Genomic DNA, 21411 nt, shown 5'->3' with positions numbered 1-21411 from the left:
CTAAAAATACATTTCCTTTACTGTCATAAGCTGTCTCTCATCATTTGAAACTAACAAAAATGTACAAAACAATTTAGCCGAATATAGTTTATTTAATCACACGTGCAAGCTTAGTATTCTAAACCACCTAATAGTACCTAAATCCGATAATTTCACATCTTCGACAGAAAAACGACTAGAATGTTTAGAGGTATCCAATACATTTCATGTTCGCACATATACAACAATGGCAGACATATTGAAGATATAGCATAGATGGCAAACATGTTTAAACATATGAAGCAGAATGTATGAATTTCTTTCATACATCATAATATAATCACTGTATACATCCAAAGTATATACACATAAACAATCATGTTACTTGTAATTAATGATCAATGACACTGCACCACAAAGGTCAGTATTTCATCCATGCAAATAAAACAAGTACCTTATGAAGAATATCATAAATAGCTCCAATAGTTCAATTATGTTGTTAAGGCTGCAGTCAAGGATTCAACACACAAAGATTCAATTAATTTGTCATAATTTCTCGACAATAACCTGGTGTTTACATGGTCGCCATTTAATGATTTCTTAGCACTTATGATGTTGAAATGGGCAACCCAAGATCTCTAAACTTGAAGAAAAAACCTAATAGTTGAATATGTTGATTTATATACATGTAAAATAAACTATCATCCACCCTCTTTCAACTACCCAGCAGTTGCCTTAATATCTCAACTGGTATCCCATCACAAGAAATGATGCATTTCATCATTGGTATTCAGACCAAATTTCACAGTTCTGAGGCGACCTATCCAAGAGGCTTCACACTGCCTAAGAAGCAACTCTCTATCATCTCCTCTCTGGCATCTTAACCTGATTGAAGCCAAGAAATGTAAAGGTCATATCATTAGGGTGCAAAAGAAGTCCTAAGGAAGATGCCATGAACTGACAAAGAAATCACATGCCTTCATATTAAGGAAACTTTAAATCTCAAATTCAATCCAACCCCCAATGTAGATTACAAAAGATAGATTTTCAGTCAAGAATGACAGAAAGTTGGTGAAACCATTGATGAATTTGTAGAGAGACTCAACATACTCATCAAGCACTCTAAGTTCAATGAATATAATGATAAAGAAGATATATGTTGTAGAGTTATTGATGGATGCTTGTCTGATTCATTCAGACAACGAATGTTGCAAGTAACTCTAAGTTAAGAGCAAGTGCTAATGGCTGCCAGAGTTGAAGAGTCTGCCGATAGACAAGCTGCTGACATGGAAGCCAGGGGTGCCCAGAAGGAATCGGTCATGAGTTTGGAAAGTAAGCCAAGTTAAAAAGATTCTGTGTTTTACATATGGATTTTCTTTTCCACACGAAGGGAAATGTCCTACAATTGGATATCTATGTAAAGGCTGTAGTAAGGAGAATAATTTTGTGATGGCTTGCAAAGCCAAGAATAAAGCAGGTGCGTCACAGTGCGAAGACAAAATGGCTGCCGGAACAATCCAGAAGAAACGTTCAAAGCGTACCCACAAGGCCACATGGTGACATTAGTTAAGACACATCAACCCTGAATGAAGTTGATTGTCATCTATATCATCGTCAAACATTTCTTCTACATCAGTATCAAGTAAAAGTGAAAAAGATGGTTTTACCATGTCCATGTTTACCTCAGAAAATCTTGTGCATGTTGGGTGCATGTTGGTCCGGCCGCATGTGAAGAAAAATGTCAAAGAAAAGTTAGCATGCTAAAACACCAAAGTCATTCAAACACTGTCTGAAGATTATACTAAAAGTAAATGGTTGTTCGATACCTTTCATCATTGACAGCGGTGCTTTGATAAACATCCCTGAGGATAACTATAATAAATTGTCTCCATAACCTCGACTGACGCCATTGAAAACCTAAGTCTATACAGGGGCTGCATCGACGCCCTTAAAAAGTCAAGGTTCATTTGTAGCAATGATGAAACACAAGAAAACAAAGGTGCAAGCACCCATCCATATGCTTCAAGTTTCAGCGTCCAGTTCCTGTCTACTCTGATTCAGTACAGCTGCTGATATGGGACTCATTTCCCTAAACTACAACATGAATGCTCACCACAAAATACTAAGTCAATTCCCTTCATTGTGTCATGGCTTCGAAAGCTTAAGCCTATGAAAGTAAAACTCCATATTAATGAGGACGTCCATCCTGTTGCTCAGAGGCATAGACAAATTGCTTTTCATTTACAAGATGCTGTTGAAAAAGAACTTGAATCATTGCTTAAGCATGATATCATTGAGTGGTTTACTGGTCCCATGCCATGGTTTTCTCCTACAGTGGTAGTGCCCAAAAAGGACAGTGAAGGAGCCAATGCATATGTGTTGACATGCGTCAGGCAGACAAATCCATTGAACGAGAGCGATATCCAGGTCCAACATCACTGACATAACAATTAAATGGTGCAAAAGTCTTCTCTTGCCTTGATTTGAATAAAAGGCTATCATCAGTTGAACCTCAAAGAAAATTACAAGTACATTTCAACCTTTTCTACACATGTTGATCTGTTTCAATACAAAAGACTACTTTTTGGTGTGTCATTGACATATCATACAGCCTGTCATGAATGCTTTCAATTATAGCGATGACATAATAGTTTTTAGAGCTACACAAAAAATATCATGATAAAGTTCTCACACAAGTATATCATTTACTTGCGGATGCAGCTTTGACTTTGAAAGCAGATGAATGTGAATTCCACAAGACAAAGTTAAAATTATTTGGCCATATATTTTCTGATGGGTGTATGAAACCAGATACTGCTGAAGTACAAGCAAATGCTGATCCCCCATGAGAGGTTTCAATGGTGCGTTCATTTCTTGGCATGCCCAGCTTCTGCTCCAAATATATACAAGTAAATGCTCTATTGAGGGAGTTGAGAAAAAATAATGTTTAATTTCATTGGTTACACGAATGTGAGAAACGTTTTAAGAAAATCAAACCAGCCTTTGAGAATGCTACTGAAATGGCATATTTCAAATCGAAGCTTCATACAAAGGTTGTTGTTGACGTTAGTCCTTCAGATTAGGCGCTATCCTTGCACAGTATATATTGTGGTATATGCAACTAGGATTTTTTCTCAAACAGAACACCGTTATTCTCAACCTGAGAAAGAAAGTTTAGCCATGGTATGGGCTTGTGAACATTTCCATGAATTCCTGTACAGGAAGCATTTATCGCTGGTAACTGATCATTAAACTTTACAAACTATATTTGGCAATCCAAAGGTCAAGATGCCTCCTCGTATTGAACGATGCACACTACGACTACAAGAGTACAATTATAACATTGTGCCTCATCCAGGGAAGAAACAGAACCCTGCTGACTACTTTTCCAGAGTGCCTAGACAAGGTCATAGTACTCCTTCCAAGATGACTGAAGCTTATATCAATTACATTGTAAAATCAAACACACCAGCTGCCTTTTCATTAACCCAGATTATCACTGTCACAACCCATGACAGTGACATTCTAAAGGTGAAAAATATAATCACACATCAGTCATGGAACCATCACCTTCGACCTCTCACCAGTGATGGTAAATATAAAAAATACAAAAATGTCAAAGATGAACTGTCCATAACTCACAAAGGAGTTATATTGCGAAGGTCAAGAATCCTGACTCTGGAGAGTCTGATGCATAAAATGATTTAAGTGGCCCATGAAGGACATCGTGCTATCATTGCCACAAAACGAGCTCTCCGAGACAGAGTCTGGTTTCCGTATCTTGATGAGCGAGTTGAGAAGGAATTAAAGGCCTGCCATCTACACAACTGCCTTTCTACTAAAGTTACTCAACACACCTTAAATATGTCAGAAGTCCGAAGCATACCTGGGAGAGACTAGCCATTGACTTTTTTGTTCCGCTTGACAATGGACATCACCTTATGGTGATATTTGGATGAAGACTCACGATTTCCTTTAATAGAGGATCTCTCATCTACCACTCAAGACACAGTCATTGAGAGTCTAGATTTCATCTTTGTGATTTGGGGTGTTCCAGCCACTTTGACATCTGCCAATGACCAGCCATGTAACAGTAGTGAGTTCAAAGATTTTTGTAGAGCATCTGAGGGGAATGTCCTATGACATTGATTTTCGGAAGAGTAATGACAACCAAGATACCTCACTGGACAATAGAGAGAGAAAAACAAGAATGCAACTCGAGGAAAGTGTATGCTGACAAAAGACTGTATGCGGACACATAGGGGCAGATTTATGAGGCCCTTGCGCCACGTTTACGCCGCTGTTGCGTCACGCAAGGCGGCGTAAACGTGGCGCATCCCTACGAACGATTTACAACGTGACGCATCTAGGCAGATGCGTCACTTTGTAAAGCCCTGCGTTGCTTGTGGGCGTTCCGGCGCAGGGTGGGCGTTCCGGGGCAGGTGCGCCTCGCAAAAGTGGCTGAGTGAAATCTATGAGATTTCACTCAGTCACTTTTAAGCCAATGCTGCGTCAAAAGCCTGCACCTGCTTGAAGCAGGCGTAGGTCTTGATGCAGCATTGTTAACATAGGGGCACCCCTGAGCCTTGCTGGAGCTGCGTCGCGCTTGCGATGCAACTCCAGCAATGCGACACATTTGCGGCACAGTTGCGTCACGCATCTGTGCCGTTTTTGCACCATGGTGCGCCGCATTATAAATGCGGCGCACCATGGCTGGCGGAGCTGTGGCGCACAGTGGCGCATGTTAACTGGCGCATCCCTGGGGATGCGCCAGTTAACATAAATCTGCCCCTCAGTCTTGAGGAGAGGAGATTGAGTACTTGCACGCCAGATGCGGAAAAGAAAATCTGATGCATCATTTAATGCAGAACCTTTCCAAGCGGTGACTAGCAAGAGACATGTGGTGCCTGCCCAGCATCCTGGGAAGTCTATCACCAAAGACTCTTCTCACTTTCAGTGTTTAAACATTGTTCATCAGATCTACATGTTAAAGGAGAGACTGGATCTGACACGCAAGTGGCTGCTGTTTCCTCTCCACCATCACTACAGATCCTGGACTTTGACGGTGACCGTTTCCAGTTTCCCACTACAAGATCTGGTCGAACAATTAATGTGCCAAAAATATTGTTTGAAGAGATTTTATTGTGTATATACATATGTTATGTATATAATTAAATATTTTCATTTAACAGAGGGGAAGTTGTAGTGGCTGTTGCAATAGCATTTACGGAACCCTTTTGGCTCCTGATGGAGTCCGTAGATCTATGATGTAGGTGTTAGAGCGGAATGCAGTTGAAGGCTGATTTAGAATGTTGAGTTCGTAGTTACACACAGAAGAATAAAGACGTGTAATACTAAGCTCCGGGTGTGGCATAGTCATTGGCTTGTACCCAGGCTGGAGAAGTTGCTACACTAGTAATTAAATGGTTGTGCTTTAGTTTATTTAAGGTCTGATGGTGGACACGAATGGAAATGGCTGATCATAAGTTTCTGAAAGTGTCTGGTTGTGTGTAAACATCTGCAGATACCAAGAACTGCTGTTTAATAGGCTTTGTTATAATGCATATAATTCAATGGAGGCTTCAAGGGCTGCTTCAACATGATCACATTTATACAGTCTGAAGAATAGCCCATGGTTCTATCAACATACACAACGCCTGGAAGCTGTTATGATAAGATATGACTTGCATGAATGGGAAAATGCAGCTATCCAGATGTAAGACAAGGTCTTACAACACTGTCGTAATGGAGGTACCAATGAACTGGTACCGATTTGTTACTTGCACTGAGACAGAAGAGGCAGACCCAGTCAAAGCAGTTCCAGATATTCCTGCTATCAGCTGAATACAGTCAACAACATATTGAGGTCCACTGCATAATAGACTGGGGAGGGGTTCTGCAGAATTTGTGCCGCTTGTAGACCTTCATTAAGGATGATAAAATCCTCTGATGTTAGCCAAAGCAAATTTTCCTTAATCCCAAAGGCCTGACCCCTTGTTGGCAGTCATACAGTGTATACTTTAATTTCACACATTCTTTAAGGTATCCTGTTAGCACCTGTGGGTCTGTTGAGTATTTTAGGATTATGAACTCATAATTTTGATGACTTGAAAATTAACTTGTAAGAGGGGAGTGTTTTTTCCTGACAAGTTTGGTGGCTAACAACTGAATCCCATTATGAGGACTGTTAAATTGTGTGGAATGATGAACTCTGTACACTCAGTAAATTTCGATGTCTAACCAAGATTGGCATGATCTCATTTCCTAAGGGGCTGCTAGTTCGGTGTGGTCTGTTTTATAGACTCTTAATGATGGATACATGCTTCGGCCAACTATGATACTAACCATTGGTGTGGAAATGATGAAATGATGAAGGTAAACACTAGAGTTCTAGGCATCTGACAATGTGTTTCAATCCTACTATGCTTGTTATCAATCATGTTAACAGCTGGTTTCTTTCTTTGCCAATTTGTCAATATTTGGAGCACTCGGTACAGCCGAAATGGACAAACTTTCAGCCAGAAATTTGAGATCATATCCTGGTAGCTAGTAGGTGACTTCAATAATGAAGTAACTCTTTGGGTTAGTTAAGCATCTTGCTGAAAAATACATTTCAGTGCATGTAAGGCCTACAGAGAAGACAAATGCTACCCTGTCTCTATGTTCCTATGTGTGATATTGAAGTTCAGTGTATAAAGTCATGGAAGACAGTCAAATCTTGGGTTTTCTGTTCGATAACGCATCTGACACTGTGTACACTGTATGACACTGTGTACAGCTTCCTACAAACAGAGAGTTCAGGCAAACCCAATGCTCTCTTTTGTGGTTGTGTGGGCGAGCAGATAGGCATATCAGAGGGTAGTGCTAATCGTTTATTAAACACACAAAGGCAATAAGTGAGACCAAACTCAATAAAGAAATACAACACCAATTTATAAAAAATAAAACATGCTTTTAGATACTAAGATCATAGGAATCTGGTAATTTTTGAGTTATTAATTTTTACAGTTTTCAAAAATGGACTTCTGGTTTCAGTTTCTGGATTGTAATTTTATCCTATGGAGGAAAAGCAGGTTTTGCATTTTGGCACTTAACAGCAACTTACGGGATTGTTCTTCAGGACTTAAGGTGAGTATGGGGCAAGGTCCAAAGTTACATTGACAGGTCACCTCGAGAGGCTCTGAGGCACCCGGGTGCAGAGGTGTGTTACGGCGTAAGGTATCTTATTCACTTCAATGCGAGAATTGTCCGGTCAGAAGAGGATGCAAGAAGGGACTTGAGGCCCCAGTCTGGGGAAACTCACAGGAGCACTCGGCCCTTCAGATCCTCGTACACATAGGGACACCCTTGGTCCACTTCTGTTTGGGCTGTGGGGCTTAAGTGCATTGGTGTCTTTTGACGTTGGATCCAGTGCTAGAGTTTCTTGTGGTTGGAAGGGGGCCTTCAGAAAGAGGCAGCAAGCAGTGACTGTAAGTCCTGTCTGGGCAAACCCCCCAAGGATAGGCTTGGCTCTTGTGGGTCTGGGGACCCTGTTGGTACCGTCACCTCCTTTGGACTCAGGCTCTGGAGCGTGGGTGCATAGATGCTTTGAGGCATCGGGTGGCAGTGGTCACAGACTCACTCTTGGTCTTTGTTTCTACTGCAGAGGGGCAAACAGGACAGCTGAGCCACTCTCAATGGTCAGTCTTCCTCAGTGTTGGTGTCCTGCCTGGGCACAACAAGCCTTGGCTGCTGCAAGGGGTCAAGTAACCCAGGGATTGGTAGTGTATGGCTTCGGTTGGTCCGGACGTCCCCACATGTGGAGGGAGAACGGATCTGACCTGTAGGAGCACTGCTACCTCTTCCTGGGCAGCTGCTGCATCTGTATTCCCTGTAGGTGGCAGGTCTGTGACCCAGGTCTTTCACTTTTGTGCCAGCAGCTCCAAAGTGCAGCAGCAGCTCCTCTACTCCAAGGGAGTTCCTTTGGCGATTTGCGAAGCACTGGCAGCCCGCCGGTATTCTTGAGGTCTGCATAGAGGCAGGATGAAGCAGTTGCTCCATGAGGGTCAGGTGTCCCAGAAATTCCTAATTCCACCATACACAAGATGGTGGAATCTTTCAAGTCGTATTCACTTCCAGATGGTCACCCTAAAGGTGTGTCAAGCTTGGTAGTGCAACACACCACCTGCATATCTTATTTTTCTACATTGAAGAGAAACAGAGTGTCTTTGTTCGGGGTCCAATTCAGTCTTATATTGGGAAGCGTATATACACATCCTGCACAGACTCTAGCAATATGGACAGTGTAAACCACAGTGATCCATTTAAATATGTTGCTTATAGCCCAATTTACATGGCACCCCCAATAAATAGTCCTTTCCCAAGGCCTTCTCCATATCCGAAATATGCACACCAAGCACAAGGTGCCATCCAACGACATTGTTAATATGGGCTCTAAGTCAATGTAAATTTGGAAAGGTGTTGTGACCACAGACGAACCCATTCTGGTTCTGAGTAGATGAACATAATCCTCAATGTTAAAACATTATTTGCTAACAACTTACCCAGGATTTTATAACCTATTCCAATGTGGAAAGAGGTACGTATCTTTTTGTGGGTTTCCTCAGTCTTTGGTATTGCAACACCATGCCTCTTTCATTGTTTTTGAGAGTAGAGTGGTCTCTTATGAAGGGTCAACAGCCGAGGGTGAAGGCGTATATCCCACATTTCATAAAATGTAAAGGCGAGGCCATCAGATGCTGATGTTTTCCCTTTTACCATCTTTGAAATAGCTGCCCTGATCCCCTGAATCACTATTGCCATTTCCAAAGACTCGCCCTAAGTAGGTGTGAGTACTTTAAGCCCTGTTATCCCCAGATAGCGGTCTATCCTTTGTGGGGTGGGTGGACAGGCTGGTGATTGCATGTGAAGTAGAGTGTGATTATCCCTAAAGTGAGTGTGGACGACCTCACTCCTCATCTTTCAGGGCCATCAGTCCCAGTCTGGCATTGTCAGCACAGAGGATATACCAGCTAGAAACTGACCAGCTTAGTCACCTTCTTCATGCAGTTTACTCATTTATAGTTGGTACTCCTGGTACCTCAGTTGTTCCAGTAAAGATGGAAATGTTACCAAGAGTACATATAAAGCAACATCTGAGTAATTTACGTGTAATGTCTACGGTTTAGAAAGCCTTAATAGTTACTACATTTACCAGATTTAGCAATGGACTGCCTAGCATCTCGCTTTTCAACAGTGCTCCAACTCTCATCCATAGATCTTCGGGGCTAAAGCATAATGCTATTTGGCTGTTAGCCTGAAGTCTCTGCTCTAGAACATCTTTGTCCCTTCCTATACTCAGTAAGTCAATGTTGTACACTGAGTTGAAAATTCTTTTATACTCTTTGACATAGTATGAAAGATTCTCTGTGAAGCAGTTCATGCAGTGCATATGAGTGTACGCTTACTGCTTTACTGTGTCAGAAAGTTGGGGAGGCAACTTTTGCTGTTCATTTCTTCAGAGGATGAAATCCATCTTACCCAGCCACAGAACAAGCTGCTCTTCCTACACTCCCATCCTCCTTCCCCTCCCCCACTTCTGTCCCATCTCTCTTGTTAGCAATATTCACCATACTTTTAACATTTCTTTCAGCCCTTTTGTGTTTTCTAGAACACACCAAAGCACACTGATTTTTAACAAGGCTGATAAAACAAATGTAACACTGTGATTAAAACAGCCTGGTTCTTGTTTGCACTCTGACTTGTGTACGCGACGGCTGATACAGTTCTGTCACAATAATTGTATGACAGCACACTAAGGCTCCTTAGTATCAGGAATGCCTGATATATCTGTACTAGACTACAACGCCCAGAAGTGTGGCTCACTGGTTAGAGCGGCAGACTCTGAAGCAGAGATCAGGCCCGGGACCAGGGTTCAAGTCCCGACGCTGCAGGGTCTTGGGCTCAATGTCCGCGGACTCGATAATTCTCGCCTCAGCGCCTACTCTAATCATGGGTCCCACGCTGCAACTCTGGGCAATAGCTTGCTTAATCTCCACAACGGCCCCAACAACACTGGGATGCCTGGCTTCACCTTGGGGGTGCCCAGGAGGGGCATATCACAGGGAGAGCAAGGAAGTGTTCCACAGCGTTATACAGCGCCGGGACGCCCCGTTGCTGGGGCAGCTGTGCGCTTTACAAGTATACTACATTTACATTTACATTTACAATAATCAACATCCTCCATGAACTATGGCTTAGAAGGGTTGTGCATTACTAGTATAAAGCCAACCCCTCTGGAACCCTCTAATGCTGACGAGCCATGGCAATAGCAAGAGATCCGTGTTCCAGAAGAGCCTCAAGCCCTCAAAAGCTGGTTGTTCATATATAAGGTGGAAACATTATGTAAACCTACTTGTCACATATATATATGTGATTTATTTCTTTGAATCCTATGGAGTTCAGCTAACGTAAACAACACAGGTCCACACTTGGTCTAAACAACTTCGCACCCACACAGATACACACAATTACAAGATATCTAAACACATGTTTGTGCAAAAAGTCACCGGCCTTTTATTACTTCATGCTTGACCAACCCACTTGGGCTCTCAGGTCCTCTCACCAACATCGGTACAAAAGGGGGTGGTGATGGACGGGGCATCTGAATCAATCAAACACTCACACCCAGTCAAAAGATCTGGGTTGAATCCATCACCGTTCTTTAGCCCACTCTGCCACCCCAGTTCAGACATGGCTATATGCAAATCAGTCTGACCCTGTGCCCCATGGGAACAGTCCAGCCCGAACTGCCAAGCCATGTCTTCCCTGGACCAGAAACAAGCTTCCGAGGACCGGTTTCTGGCAATCCAGCCGTCTTCAGCCCAGCTTGCTTGAATCCAGTGGCAAAGTGAGCAAGGGACTCACGTCTGAGCATACCCGGCCACACTTATGGCGGCCAAAAGCGGTACGAAAGGGGGTGGTGATGGACGGGGCATCTGAATCAATCAAACACTCACCCCGAGTGGGCTGGGTATGCTCAGACTTGAGTCCCAGGCTCTCCACATCACTGGAGTCAAGCTATCCAGGCTGAAGAAGGCTGATAGCCAGAAACCGGTCCTTGGATGCTTGATTCCGGTCTAGGAAAAACATGGCTTGGTAGTTCGGGCTGGACTGTTCCCATGAGGCACAGGGTCAAGGCTGATTTGCATATAGCCAGTGTCTGACCTAGGGTGGTGTGGAGTGCAAAAAAAGGATGGATTTAGGCCCAGATCTTTGTACTGGGGTGAATGTAGGACATTGTTCTGCATTCTGTCCATCAACTGTGTTTTTTGCAATTTTCACCCCGAGTGGGCTTGGTATGCTCAGACGTGAGTCCCAGGCTCTCCACATCACTGGAGTCAAGCTATCCAGGCTGAAGAAGGCTGATAGCCAGAAACCGGTCCTTGGATGCTCGATTCCGGTCTAGGAAAGACATGGCTTGGTAGTTCGGGCTGGACTGTTCCCATGAGGCACAGGGTCAAGGCTGATTTGCATATAGCCAGTGTCTGACCTAGGATGGTGTGGAGTGCAAAAAAACGATGGATTTAGGCCCAGATCTTTGTACTGGGGTGAATATAAAACATTGTTCTGCATTCTGTCCATCAACTGTGTTTTTTGCAATTTTCACCCCGAGTGGGCTGGGTATGCTCAGACGTGAGTCCCAGGCTCTCCACATCACTGGAGCCAAGCTATCCAGGCTGAAGAAGGCTGATAGCCAGAAACCGGTCCTTGGATGCTCGATTCCGGTCTAGGAAAGACATGGCTTGGTAGTTCGGGCTGGACTGTTCCCATGAGGCACAGGGTCAAGACTGATTTGCATATAGCCAGTGCCTGACCTAGGGTGGTGTGGAGTGCAAAAAAACGATGGATTTAGGCCCAGATCTTTGTACCGGGGTGAATGTAAGACATTGTTCTGCATTCTGTCCATCAACTGTGTTTTTTGCAGCTCTCACCAACATCAGCTTACAATTGAGAGAACTCAAAAGCTTTGCACTCTGGTTTGGGGTTGCTGGTGAGCCACTTTTGGAATATTCTTCATCTCTTTGAAATTACATGATGGTCACTTGGACACAGTTCTGTGCTCTGTCAAAGGGTTTTGGGGACTTTGACATTCCAAGCATGCGCAGAGGACTCCTCGCCAAGCAGATGGCGTGGCACTGAAAGGTCCAGGAAAAAGTGATGTCATACATGTGCGCTGGGATAGGAATCTGGTCCCAGGGCACCTCTAGACTGAGGAGAGAATGAGTGTTTCAGGAAGTGGCAACTTAATGTCTTTGAGTGCCATATCGACTCTCTCAAGAGCTGGCCCTGGGTGGGCTTGTGTACACCCTAGATGTCAAAGGTAGGCTATACACTCAGATGGTGTCAACAGAGTATGGGACATGGTCATAGGGGCTTTGACAACTACGGTGGGAACGTTGAATATTCGAAGGGGGGGGTGTTTAATCCAGAAGGACCTGCAACCTTTGAGTTTTGAAGAAAATCTTGCGTTTGATTTCCTGTTAAACGTCAGAAATGCGATAGACCATTATGTATATGGCTAACAAATTTGCATGTAAATGAGATGGAGAACCTTTGTTTGCTCAGGTTACTGTACCACTGTTTGTTCCTCTTTTTGCATAACATTTTTTTACTTTTTAAGCAGAGTTAAAATAGAACAAAGGTGACAAATAATTCAAGTCCATTAAAGGTTTTATTTTGTTAAGTTCTGCAATGTCACACACCGAACATGCTGCACAATCCTTTCATAAAACGTCCATACCACACAGTGCACTCTGAGCTAGAAACGTTGTCACGTCTCCTAGTTGTGATGTATAATAGACTCTGACATTTGTATGAGTTCCAATGGCCTGAGTAAGTGCTACAACGTCCTTGAAAAATTAGTGGACAATAGTTACAAATGTCAGTGGTTGAATATTTTCACATCCCCTTAATGCCTGCAATGTACTCACTAGTTATTCACCACGGGGGTGAAGTCCCCAGCCATTCACTCACGTTTACTAAATATCTTCTCCCACAAACCTAGTGGTGGCTAGAAATGTTTTATTACTCTACCAAATATATAAATACTAAATAACTTAATGATTCGTAGCTGTTCATTCGGAGGACCACCTCTTTATGTATTCATTTTGTTGAATTGAATATCCTTAAACATTACAAGAACCTCGCATCTTGCCATAACTAATTTTAAAAGTTACCTTGATCTTGAATGAACAAATCACATGGATTAAACATAATTTATCCAGCACTGCAGCAAGCTTGAACGGTATCCGGGTGCAGTGGGTGATGACAAGGAGGAGTGCTGTCCTGTAAAGTGAGGTATGAGTGTATATTATAAATAACAGGGTTTTGAGATGCCTACTAAAGGATAGATAATATTTTAGTGACTGAACATACAGGGAAGGCGAGTTCCAAATTTTCGTTGCATAACAGAAAATGTTGTGCTGCAGATCTTAGTATTTTTCATTTTCAGGTTGACCAGCCTTAAGTCAGACAAATATTTCTGGAAGGAGCCTACCTTTTGAACTTAACTTAAAGAACTACCAGGATGGGTCTATGAATCACCTTGTGGCAGATGTACAGGCATATAATGACCTTCCACTTGTAGAAAGGTAGGCACTCAAAATTGGCAAGATGATCTGTAATGTGGTCTCCACAGGAGAGGTAAAGGTATAATCAAAAAGCCTTCTTGTTGATGGTCTGAAGTTGGACACCAAGTGTCCAATCAAGCAGCGTTGGACCATCTCAATATTAAGTCCTCTGTTTTCACAGTGTTTAGTCTAAGAGAGTTGGAGTTTATCCATTCAGCTATGGACACTAGACAGTATATAATGGTGTACTTGACCTAGCGCCACACGCCGTATAAGTAGGTATGTGTTGTCAGCTTAACCGTGGCAATGAAACCCAAATAACATTATCAGCTACACAAGAGAGGTGGCATTTAAGTTGGATACAGCTGGTCTAAGGGAGGATCCCTGTGGAACTCTTAATGAAAAATTAGAATGAAGGAATAATGCTAGTAATCCTTGTCATAACATGTATTTAATGTGACTGGTAACTAATGTACTATGACAGAACAATAGCAGGCATATGCCTTACTTTTATGCAGAATGAGTACAGAGTTGACTTACATGTCTGAATCGTTCTCCATCTGACATAGGGTGCGCTACATGTATTATGTTCAGTACCCCATCAACCATGACTAAGCTCTTTATCTTAGTCATTGCAGTTTTACACATATGCTTAGTCACAATTTCTTAGTCCTATTCATGATTAGGAGGTTTCTCTCAGGGTCCTTAGCTAGTTTATCATATAATATATTTATTTTATTTAATTTATAGTGTTTCAGACACAAAAATATCACCCTTTCTGAAGCCTCACCGCATGCATAAAGTTATAGCAGGGATTTACCTAGAAATAGCCCATTATAAACATGAGGTCTTTCAGTGAATGTCAGTAATGAGTACACCAAAGGTATCAAGAGATAATATAGCCATGAGCATGTAGGTGTCTAAAGTCTGCGTTTTAGAGCTTACCGATTTTTGGCATCTAACCGGTGGATTGGTATCGAGTTTGGATAGGTGGCCACTGGGAAGATATGACCCTTATGCCAGGGTAAAAAGGTGTCTTTTCAAAGATATTCTGACTTTGAAGTAGTCCTTTTCGAGTCTGTGGGGTTAGCTAATGAGTTTCCGAGGCAGGTGCCTTGATGAAGAAGGGTGTGTCGGCCAAAACGTTCATATCGGAACCGGAGTGGTAACCGCAATCTTTTATTAGCAGACCTGAGACTCAGTGGTGGTTGGCAGGAAATAGAAGGACTGGCAATGCGGTTGAGAAATTGTATGTTTATTGCCTTGTGAAACAGATAGAAGGTTTTGAGTTTTGTCCTTCCCTGCAGAACGAGCCAACGGGGAGATCTGAGAGCAGGGGTGACATCACCATGGCATTTGAGACTGTATACGGTGCAAGCATCATACTTTTGCACTTATTGGAGTTTAAGGTAAGTGAGAGGTGAACAGCGTAGAGCCCATTACAGTAATTCAAGTCGTACATGTCCACTGTGTGGATCAGTGCATTTTTCTGTGACCAAAGTAGGAAAGGCATAAATCCTCTTCCGTTGACAAAGGTGGAAGAATGCATGATTGCATACTGCATCTGTAGGGAGAGGGAGAGGTCCCTATCGAAGATCATGCCAAGGTGGTGTGCTTGATTTATTGGTTGACGGGGTGAAGCCCAAGTCTTCGAAACAAGCTATAAAGACAGAAGGGCAGACCACACAATTAGTAATATTTTATTTTTTGAGAAAGATAGCTTGAGAAGGTTATCTGGGTTGTCCTCATTTATTTAGATAGAGCTGAGTATCACCTACCTACGTGCAAAACGTATGGGGATCATAGATATGTGCTTCGAGAGCCATATAGTCATTAAATCAGATGAGAATAAAGAAGAACCTGGAGACAGACCACAGTAAATGTAGTGTTTTCTTCAAAGGAAAGGACTCACTCTTACTTGATGTACATGGTTATGAAGGCATCACGCCGGGACACTCACGAGTATCCGAGCATGCTATAAGTGGATATAACATAACAGGAAGGAGGAAACCTATACCAGAGCTGTCCCCCCCCCCCCCCCCCATATACAAGCTAAGGGTGCAGTCTTTCAGTGAGCACCTTTAAGATTAGTGGTGTAGAAGGTGGCAGGTAGGTCAAGTGGTATCAGTGTACAAAGGAGGGCTTTGGTCCAAGGAGTCCTGCATTCTCCCCCACTGAAGATGATGATGAAATACATTGTTGTATACATGGATATTGCTGTATATATATTGATATACATTGTTCTGCTCAGCCTTGGTTCCTATTACAATGAATGAGTTCCTCATTTAGTGCCAGTAGTGTGTTAGCCATTGGCATAATGCAAAACGATACCTTGTCGAAACCTGGATTCTGGTGAGGAGACCCAAAGGTTTCACTTATTCTGATGGCTTCGTCTGTATGCTACGGCTTTGAACTGTGTGGGCACCCCTGAGAAATGAAGCCTCCCCTGTGCTACAAAGGCTAATGTTGTAGCCAGTACCCAGCTTATGTTGGTGTCTGTCACTGTGGTCTCACCTCCCTGGCTAAAGTCATTCCGCCTTCCTTTCGTGAGCTTATGCTATTTTTTCTTTCTCCCTGAAAGTGCAGCAGAAAGAGAAATGTTTTCAAAATTTGTATAATCTACCTGTAGTTTGCATAATTTGCTGGCAAAACTTCAAAATCAGCACCCATTAAAACTGTCTTTTCCCCGCACAAAAACATGTTGCAGACATGGATAGTCCATATTTATTGCATTTACATTTTACCAATGTGAAGGTGAACAATGTTGAGAAAATCTACTTTTACCTGGTCCTGCAAAATTTAAGAATGCAAATATAATGTAAGCGTTCCTTTGCACTTCAGATGGGGCCATTTAAGATATAGGGCATCTTGCAAAAACCTGTGCTGCAGACCCCAGACCGTTTGTGTGGAGGGCGAGGCGAGGCGCCATCTTGGGTGGGGCTGGACCGGAGCTAGCGGTCTAGTTCTTCCGGGAGGCAGGGCATAAAACGATCTAACGCCCAGGTCCCCTCGAGAACGAAAGATTGGTGGCAGCTACTTTGATTCTCTGGGAACCGATTGCTTGTACAATCCTACGCACAGTTAACGGTTGTGATTGCTGCAGTACTGGCATGACCGAGATGTCAGCGCTGTGTATTTTTTTATGCCTGCAATTTTAACTTAAAAATTAATTAATAGCACTCACTAAATCTTGTACACTGTGTTGTCCATTACACCTGTACCCCGCCCCGTTCCACCGCGGCTGGTGCCGTTTGTGTGGAGGGCGAGGCGAGGTGCCATCTTGGGTGGGGCTGGACCGGAGCCAGTGGTCTAGTTCTTCCGGGAGGCAGGGCATAAAACGAAATGTGTATCCGGGAGCGCAGCGGACAGGCGCAGCGGGCGCGACGAAGGCGCGCCGAAGTCGCGCTTAAGTCAAGCCCGTCTGCGCCCGTCCGCGGCCGACCGGGGCCTGGGGCTAAAACCCCTGGTCAAACCTACACATATTCTTCCCAGGATCTGCTACTGTTAAGACCTCCAGACAACTCATGCCCACCATTACTACTGCATGTACTAAAACGCGCTGCCACTCACGGTATTTTAAAGCCTAATTATATAGTCGGTAATGTTAAGCATCCCAGCCCCCGCTTTCCTCCTCAACCCTTACCAGAATTAGAGACCAAGCTTAAATGCTTTTACTTGAATACTAGGTCGATGGCCAAACATCATATGGATATATTTCTCATGCTGCGAACGGAGCAACCTGACATTTTGCTCCTCACGGAGACTTGGCTCAACGCAGACTCACTACCATACATCTTGGCGGCTGTTCCTTCTGATTACTACATTTTAAATGTTAACAGATCTGCCGACAAAAGGGGTGGAGGAGTTGCAGCCATTATTCGTAACACTTATAAGTTCTCCTTATTATCATCCCTTGACCTCACAGGGTCAGAGAATATAGTTTTTAAAATGGACACTGACAGTGGATCACTGCTAATGGTCCTCATCTATCGCCCCCCTCAACTTATGCCTACGTTTGCTGCATCTTTGGCAGAACAACTAGCCCCCCTTGTAATTAATTATAAAAAAATTGTTTTGTTGGGTGATCTTAACCTCTGGTTTGATGCCATTGCCTTAGACACTCAGGCAGCTGAACTGAAAGATGTACTTTTAGACCTGAATTTAACTCAACAGATTCACCTGCCAACCCATGAAAAAGGGCACAGCCTTGATCAAATATGGTCCCAGAATATCCCCCTTGCTATTCTTTCTATAACCCCTTGCATCTGGACTGACCATTTTTTGATACATCTTACACTTACCATTGAGAAGAGTAAAAAGCAGTCTTTCCAGACTGGTGGGAAAGTCAGAATATGGAAGAATATGGATATTTCAGTTTTTTTGGATGCCTTGGCGCTATCTCTTCCCCCCATGGCCCAGGACATTGATGTCATCGAAGAAACCTACTCCAACTGGCTACGTCAGGCAACCGACGCTCACGCGCCTTTTACAATTATTCCCCGTTCCCGCCCTAATGACGCACATAAGTGGTTCACTCCACACTTGAAGTCTCAAAAACTGGAAGTCCGTCAAAAAGAGAGGAAATGGCGAACTGGTTATTCGGCACAAGATAAAGCCAATTATTGTAAGGCCCGCAAAGACTATCAGAAACTTGTCCTAAAACAAAAGACTGATTATTTCTCAGAGAAAATATTGAACTCTCGTAATAAATCAAAAGATCTGTTCAATATTGTAGATGATCTCAGTGGTAGTGACAGAACTACTCCATCGGTCACTCCTACTCAGGACCTCTGCAATTCATTGAACTCTTTTTTCCTTAATAAAATTTGCACCATAAAACAGAGTATTTCTACTGCTCTGCCCCCCCTCCTCTGGATGATGCGTACTATAACTCTTTTATGTTGGAAACTTTTCCCCTTATCGATGGTAACACCTTGTCCAATCTGTTTACAAGGGTTAGATCGGGCTCACCTGATGATATTTGCCCCCCGCATATCTTGAGAGAGGTGGGGACAGCTATCCCTGAGGGCGTGCTTCCTTTGTTAAACGGATCACTTCTACAGGGTAAAGTTCCCAACAACCTTAAGAAGGTCCTGCTTATCCCTTTGATTAAGAAAGCTGGAGCAGATCCGCTTGATCCTTTAAATTACAGGCCTATATCATTGCTGCCTTATAGTTCTAAGTTACTGGAGGCCCACGTCTGCGCAAACGTGTCTAAATTCATAGAACAAACAGGATACCTTGAACCCAATCAGGCTGGCTTCCGTTCATGCCATTCAACCGAAGCAGTCATATTGGCAGTACAAAATACTTTGAGGCGGAATGCGGATAATGGAATTCACCAGGCCCTGGTTTTACTCGACCTTTCGGCAGCATTCGACACGGTTGACTATATTATCTTGGTCAACCGTGTCGAACAAGCCGGCCTTAGGGGGCCTGCGCTGAGCTGAATCCGTTCCTTTATCACTGACCGCACTCAATCAGTAAGACTGGGCCCTTTTACAGCTCCCACTATTTCTACCACATGTGGAGTACCCCAGGGCTCATCCCTGTCACCTTTACTCTTCAACTTGTACCTGCGCCCGCTACTGTACTCCCTAAGAAATGCTAAAGTCACCATCTTCAACTATGCAGACGATCTGCAACTCATCTTCCCTTTGAATACCAAGGACTCGGTGGAGGAATTCCAAAACACCATGTCACACATTCAGGGTTGGATGAGTTGTAACCATCTAAAACTCAACCAAGGCAAGACTGAATTGGTCTTGCCTGGGCAGAGTGTGCTAAGCTGGAGCCCATGCTTTTGGCCATCTAGCATGGGGGCTCCACCTTCTAGATCGTCCTCAGTTAAAAGCTTGGGAATATTAATTAGTGAGGATCTTTCTTTGAAGAGACAGGTAGGCGCGGTAGTGTCCTCCAGTTTCTTATAACTAAAAAAATAAGGAAAATAGCCTGTTTCCTTTCACAGGCCGCCCTCATCCAGGTCATAATCGCCCTGGTTCTGTCTCGACTGGACTTCTCCAATAGTCTCTATCTGGGGCTCCAAGCGGGAGAGTTAAAACGACTTTAGCTGGTCCAGAATCAGGCCGCCAGACTTATTCTGGGACTTCCAAAAAGGCAATCCATCAGACCTGGTTTGAAACATCTACATTGGTTGCCTGTTGCGCAGCGAATCGCATTTAAAACTGGGTGCACCATTTTTAAATCTTTACAAGATTCAGGACCGAAGTTCATACAAGATCTGTTCATCAGATATAATCCATCTTTAAATCTTCGCTCCGCTCAAAAATCTTTATTGACTGTCCCATCTTATAAAAGGAAGCGCCTAGGCGGCTGCTGCTTTGACCACCTTGCAGCCACCTTTTGGAATTAGTTTCCCTTACAATTGAAACTGAGCGGTAATCTTCTTAGCTTTAGACACTCCCTCAAAACCTGGCTATTCTCACAGGCCTATTACTGAGTTTTATCATTATCACTTTTAACTGCTGTGTTGTGTTATATTTCTATAGCGCCATGAAGCTCCCGGGCGTACGAGCGCTTAATAAATACATATTAACATAACATAACATCGTTACTGACCTGTCTCAGCGGGATGGGAGAAACTGACAAGAACATGCTGGGATGAGACAATCTAGCTGAAACCATGCAGGGCAATTAAAATGCAGCATTTAGTAATGTTAATAGGCCACCACTGGGACCTAAAAGGCGTGAGCAATTATGCAAAAACACTAGAAATTGTGTTAAACCTTGCTTTTTTTAAATGTTCTCTTTGTTTGGCCGATATAATGTAGAATAGTATCACAAGGTTGGCTGCTCAGCGTGCTTAGACAAATGTCGGCATACACTAAACTGGGAAAAGAGCATTCTGGAAAATAGACATGAGCAAGCCCCATATTGGCCCATGTCTGATGTGGGTACAGTATCTCGTGTTTTTTTCTTTGTGTTTTAAGTTTTCACGAAAACTACTGACTTGTTCTGTATCAAGAGGGAAATATTGTATTATTATTTTTAAGTTTCCTATTTAGTTCAACAAAACGTTTTCTCATACCCTCCTTCCTTCCGAAAGCTTGCTCTGATCTTATTGTCTGCTTTCTGCATCTATCCTAAAACATAAAGGTCTCCATCTTTGTGCATTATATCAGTTCTTCGATTGCTGGTTTTCTATCAATCAGTCAGGGAATTGTATGCGCGCTACTCGCCCGTGAGGGTCTCAAGGTGCTGGGGAGAGGGGGGTGGGTGTCAGCAGTGCTGTTCAGCCGAAGAGACAGGTCTTGAGTCTTCCTGAAGGTGTTCAGGGAGGGGGCACAACTGATGTTGATAGGGCGCTCGTTCCAGGTCTCTGCCACGATGTAGGAGAAGGATCTCCCCCCCCCCTGCTTTGGCTGTATGGATGCGTGGGGTTTCGGCGCTGACGAGATTGGTAGATCGGAGGTTCCTTTTGGGTACGCAGAGGGAGATTCTGTGGTATTGGGGTACTGTGTTGAGTAGGCATTTGTTGGCGTGGGTGAGTATCTTGAAAGTGACACTCTTCTCGATGGGGAGCTAGTGGCACTTTCGTAGGTATTGGCTGATGTGCTAGAGTTGAGGGATGTCGAGGACGAGGTAGGCGGCAGTGTTCTGTTTCCGACACCGAGCATGGACATGCTCCTCTATATATGAATATTGGCATAAACTAGCGGTCAATGGGGAAATGGCTGGACACCCCCTAGAGCCCGACTCTCAAATAACCCTGTTGGTCTATGTAAAGCTCTTGTCTTGGGGTGTGCGATGTCTAACAGCATTATTGTTCTCCTTGGCCAAACGCAGTGGGGGAGGAGGTGCA

The 21411-nt window shown here is 43.5% G+C and overlaps 1 protein-coding gene across 2 annotated transcripts in view; it reads left to right on the top strand.

Moving 5' to 3' along the window:
- Nucleotides 1–21411, top strand: part of ELMO1 (engulfment and cell motility 1) — a 1507126-nt gene that overhangs the window by 643550 nt on the left and 842165 nt on the right. The gene's annotated exons all lie outside the window — the stretch shown is intronic.

The sequence above is a fragment of the Lissotriton vulgaris genome, chromosome 4_1 (genome assembly GCF_964263255.1).
Source record: "Lissotriton vulgaris chromosome 4_1, aLisVul1.2, whole genome shotgun sequence".
NCBI lineage: Eukaryota > Metazoa > Chordata > Amphibia > Caudata > Salamandridae > Lissotriton > Lissotriton vulgaris.
The sequence above is the reverse complement of the archived record's forward strand: the minus strand, read 5'-3'. Positions and strand labels throughout refer to the sequence as shown.